Raw genomic sequence first — 5,804 nt, 5'->3', positions numbered from 1 at the left:
GAAGTCCCAGTGCTCTAGCAGTGATTCCTGAGCAAAAAAAAATAAGCTGCTTGAAAAGGTGTTCTCCAGCATATTTTATCAAAGAGAGGAGGGGTGGGAGGAGCAAGGGAAGGGAGGAGAGATGAACAAATCTATTTCTCAATCTGTTTCTTTTTTTTTTTTTGCCCCCAGTCTATTCTGAAATCCTTAGCATGGTTGTCCTTTGAACTTCATCAGAGGCAGGTAAATAACATAACCTTTCATCAGCTTTAGCTCTGTTTTCTGCAAAGAAAAGATTGCAAATGCAAAGGGAAACTCATTTACCTTTTCTTCCATCAGTTAGGATGCTTTTGTCAGTAAAACAGCATACATATCTTAAAGTTTCTTCAACTATAAAAGAATAGGTTCATAGTTCTGACATCTCCAGTATGATAAAGAGTGGAGGTGGAGGGAGAGAGAGAGAGACAGACAGACAGACAGACAGAGAGAGAGAGAGCGCAGAGAGAGAGAGAGAGAGCGCGCAGAGAGCAAATAGGGAGAGATACTCAGCTCTCTGGTGTCTTCTACAAGGATTCTAAGATCACCACGATGAACTAAACTTCATGTCTTCATTTAACCTAATCACCTCTTCAAATATAGTAGTTCCCTATTCTGTTTGTCTGTGGGATACATTCCAAGGTCCCCACTGAAGCCTGAAACTGAGGATGGTACCAGACCGTGCACACACTGTATAAACTCAAGCACAGGCCACAGTTAGACAGCTAACTAAGAGTGATTACAAAGAGAGTAATGGGTGTTATATTACACAGTTTTCCATCACTATGACTTGCTGTTTCCATTTCAGTGAGATGCATTATCATTTGAGAAGTAAAAGTTCCTGAAGGCTCACAGTTATGGACATTTGGGGTTCAAGGTCACTTGCCTTGGTCCTGTGGCTCACAGTAGATCATGGCAGGAACTGAAATAAGGATACTGGGTTTAAGTAACATCACCTGGATCTCACAGCCATCTGGTGCCTTGTCGAAGAGCCAAGAGGTGAGATAGGCCATTCACTGAAGTGCAAATGTCAGGTTGTTTAACCCCAAGAAAGCTTTACTACAGAGAATGCTTGCTCCTGAGTATCTCCTTATGTGATCTGCTTTTGCTGGGCATGGGTCTCCACCCCAAATATGTGGTTTTTGTCTTTAAAAGCTTTGTGCAAGCTACATTCTGGGGTATAGGTCTTTGAGACAGGGGTTCGCCTGCAGTTGCCAGCTTTCCAATAAAGACTCCCAATTCGACCTCTCAAAATGTGGCTGCTCTGTTTCTCGCCAACAAGTTCCCGTACAACAGAACAACGTTGTCTTGTTCATCTCAGTGGCGGGAGATCAGAGGGAGAGACAGGAAAGGGTTCCAATTCCAACTAACTCCTTCCTCTAGGCCCCATGTCTTAAAGATTCCACCAGCTCCCAATAGCAGCCAGCTGAGAACCAAGCCTTTGACACATAGTGCACTGCTGGCCACTTCAGATCCAAACTATAGCATCTCTGTCCCAGGACTCCAAAGGCTCATGTCCATATCACAATACAAAATGACTTCATTCCTTCTCCAAGATTTCCCCAAATCTTAACTGTTCTAACATTATCCAAAAGTCCAAGTCTGAAGTCTCTGAGATTCAAAGCAAACCCAAGTGTAAACTCCCTACAAAAGTGAAAAAGCAAGTAACATACTTCCACGGTGCGAAGGCACAATGGAAACGTTCCTCTTGCACAAAGGAGATGAGGAAAATGATATTGACCTACCAGACCAAAGCAAGACTGAACACCCTGCCTGGCAAACGGTGGTCTAATGTGAGCCCTCGTGGGCTGGCTGGTTATGAGTTCTGAGGAGAACAGGCCGGCCCTATTCTAGCTTAGTCTACAAACAACAGCTTGAAGGCTGAGCAATACTTCTGACCATTTCCCTTCGAGTGTGAAAACAGGGAAGACTTTACATTTTGTTTAGGCAAGGAAACAATCACCATCTGTCAACGTACATGGAGGCAAAATGAATATTACTTTATTTATGCTAATCAGCAGCTACATTAGCAAATATATCCAGTTCTGTCAGAAATACCAGGCCTATAGCTTAGTGAACACACTTGGACCCTGGGTCGATACAATTATGTAAGAGCAAGGACTAACATCGGAACGGAGGTAATTGTGTACACTAATTTCAGGCACAGGAAGTCAGGTCATCAGGTCATCTATATGCGTCAAGGAATAAAAGGTGCTAAACTTTTGACTCTGTCTCAGGGCTTCAGCTCGATTCCCACCTCTGACTCATTCAAGTTGTTCCATCCAGTTGGTCCCAGAAACTCCTTGCCTGGACTCTATTGGGTCTCACTTTAGCTCTATGCTTTCATCCAGCACTGCACCTGGGAGACTGCATTTGTACATTTGCTTCTGAGACTAGGTTCTTTAGGTTATCTGACCACCTACAATGACCCTCCTCTCATTTGTTCTCTACTCTTGTCTTAGTCAAGGCCTCCTTGATTCCTGCTTTAATCCCTTCCTAGCCATCCGGTAACTTCTGCATTATGGTAAAATAATAGTGTTATCTGAGAGTTTGTAGTAACAACTAAGATGGAATCAAGGATCTGTGTGGCAAAAAGGCTTAGGCTATCAAGTGACCTTCGATGCAAATTGATATTGTCACTGGATTCAGGAGAGGGTCAGCGACATTTCTTTCTTTCTTTTTATCCATTGTGGGGCTTGAACTCTGGGCCTGGACGCTATTCCTCAGCTCTTCAGCTCAAAGCAAGCGCTCTACCACTTGAGCCACAGCGATAAGAGTTTCATGGGCTTTCCTGCCCAGGCTGACTTTGAACCGCAATCCTCAGATCTCAGCCTCCTGAGGAGCTAGGATTATAGGCATGAGCCACCAGCGCCAGGCAGTGACGTTTCTTTAAATGCTGGCACTCTTCACTTAGGGTCCTTGAGTTTGACTGCAGAATAAGAATTTTTGGACAAGTCACGACAGTAAGAAAACTTGGCAGAGCTATATTGAGGAAGTATGCAAGCAGGCAGGCAAACAAGGGGACAAATAGACAAACAGGAGGGCAGGGGCACACTCGAGCAGAGTGCTCTCACAAGGAGATAGAGACACTCACAGCTGGTAAGAGTATTATATGTTAAAAGCAGAACGTCTGACTTCAAAGTTATGCCAAGATAGCATTTTGGCTTTGCTCTAATTACTCCTGTTGTTATTTTCTGAGTTTCTGGATATTTGGGGGCATTTCTTCCAGGTAAGAATCTATCCTGCCACAAGACAGACCCTTATCCTTGAGATAAGGAAGGTGCTTAAGTTTTGGGGAGGTCTTTTTCTCAGGAAGGCATACAGCTTGTCAGACAAACGTTAATTCTTGGGGGGAGACTTGCATCCCTTCAGAAGGAATGCATCCTGTTGTCTCTCTTTGAAGCAAAGATGGCACTTCTATGTTTCTAAATACCATCTTTCTGAGTTGCCTTCACCAGGCTTCATTTTCCCCTAGTCTATCTGGCTTCATTTCCCCTAAAATGACTTTGTTCCCTTAATCTTTTTTTTTTTTCTCCCGGTCATGGGTCCTGAACTCTGGGCTTGGGCGCTGCCCATCAGCTCTTGAGCTCAAGGCTAGCGCTCTACCTCTTGAGCCACAGCGTCACTTCCTGCTTTTTCTGCTTATGTGGAGCTGAGGAATCAAACCCAGGGCCTCATGCATGCAAGGCAAGCGCTCTACCACTGAGCTACCTTCCCTGCCCTGTTCCCTTAATCTTAAGGGAAATACATGAAGTATTATGTCCTGTATTAGCTGTAGGCTGACCATACCTCATTTTTCCCTTGTCTACCCAGCTTCAATACCAACACAATTAATGTAGCTTGCCAGTTCACTGTTATTCAATCCATTCTGACATTGTGGAAAGACACAGATCTGTGGCTAGGTTTCTGGTATAGCTTACTGCTGACAAGCCCGCATGGCAACTCAGGCTGGCTCTGCATGCTGACTTCAGTTTTCCTTGTCAGGTAGCCCCTGTTCTTGGTATGCCTTACTTCTGGTGTCTCCATCACAGTTTCACACAGGACCCTGTCACAGACTTCTTGAAGAGCCTCCAACCCTGCTGCATACTGCCTGCCCAGCTTCACAGACTTACTTTTGAAATCTTAGTGGAAAACTCTGTGACCCATAACTCTTGCATTTTGCAAGCACGCAAAACTAGAAAGGGCACACAAATGCAGCAGTGGTGTTCACTGGACACCGTTGAAAATGAACTATATGCCGGGCACTAGTGGCTCACGCTTGTAATCCTAGCTACTCAGGAGACTGAGATCTGAGGATCATGGTTCAAAGCCAGCTGAGGCAGGAAAGTTCATGAGACTCTTATCTGCAATAAAACACCAGAAAACTGGAAGTGGCCCTGTGGCTCAAGTGGTAGAGTGCTAGACTTTAACTGAAGAGCTGAGGGACAGTGCCCAGGCCCAGAGTTCAAGCTCCATGACCAACAAAAGGAAGGAAGGAAGGAAAGAATGAAGGAAGGAAGGAAGGAAGGAAAAAAGAAAGAAGGGAGGGAGGGAAGGAGGGAGGGAGGGAAGAAAAGGAAGAAAGAAAGAAAGAAAGAAAGAAAGAAAGAAAGAAAGAAAGAAAGAAAGAAAGAAAGAAAGAAAGAAAGAAAGAAAGAAAGGAAGGAAGGAAGGAAGGAAGGAAATGAACTATACAACTTGTGGGTGGGGATGGGAGGGAAAAACTGGGAGAGAGCAAGGGAAGGGATGACACTGTCCAAAAAGAAATGTACTCATTATCTGACTTATGTAACTCTCACCCTTCTGTACCTCACCTTTATAATAACATTTGGAAAAAAACTACCATTATCATAGAGATAATGTCCAGGGCTGTCAATAGCAAGCTGTTCTTGGGTTCATTTGAACCAAGGTTCCAGCAGCAACTGCTGAAGGTCTTGAGAGCTGAAGAGGGGAAGATGAATACCAGGAAAGCAATTCTTAGGTGCTCTTGTGCAAGCAGAGTATCATGGGAGCTCTCTTCTTAACTGAAGTCTGCAAAGAAAGTTGATACGTTAATACCCACGGGCCTGGCATGGATGGGTTTTACAGATTCCTGAGATGCTCTCAAGACATCTTTACTAGGGCCTCAGTGCATAGAACTCAACTTACGTTATACCCATGGGAGTCAAAACAGAAATTTAGAAGGTCCTTCACTAATGCCAGCAGTGGAGGGTAGCTATTTAAAACAAAGAACTTTCTGTTGTGAGGAGAAGTTAAGTGGGTTTTTTGTTTTTTTTTTTAAGGCAGAAACTGAAAAAAATATATATATGTTTAGTTGGTACCAGGGGAAGTTAGGTACTGACCAGAGACAATTCAGGTTACAAGGAGACAATGCTATTGGGCACGTATCACTTAAATAAAAGTGACATTTGGAAGCTGGGTGCTGGTGACTCATGCCTGTAATCTTAGCCACTCATGTGCCTGAAATCTGCAAATTGTGGTTCCAAGTGAGCTTAGGCATGAAAGTCTGAGAGACTCTCATCTCCAATTAACCACCAGAAAACAGGAAGTGGAGCTATGGCTCAACCTGGTAGAGTGCTAGCCTTGAGCAAAAGAGCTCAATCAAGAAAAGCGCCCAGGCACTGAGTTCAAACCTCATAGCCCTCCAAAACAAAGCAAAGTGACAGGGGTTCATGATCTATGCATGTTGTAAAGCAGGGTGTCACGGTTTAACAATTTGCTCCGGGTGTATTTTCCTTTTGTTAACTCCTGACAACCCTTATTGTAAATCTCCCTCTACTGTAAGTCTGGGGTCAGGGCGAGGTTAAGTA

The sequence above is a fragment of the Dipodomys spectabilis genome, unplaced genomic scaffold, assembly GCF_019054845.1.
Source record: "Dipodomys spectabilis isolate Male_0828 unplaced genomic scaffold, ASM1905484v1 ptg000034l, whole genome shotgun sequence".
In the NCBI taxonomy this organism is placed as follows: Eukaryota; Metazoa; Chordata; class Mammalia; order Rodentia; family Heteromyidae; genus Dipodomys; species Dipodomys spectabilis.
Note: the sequence above shows the minus strand (reverse complement) of the source record.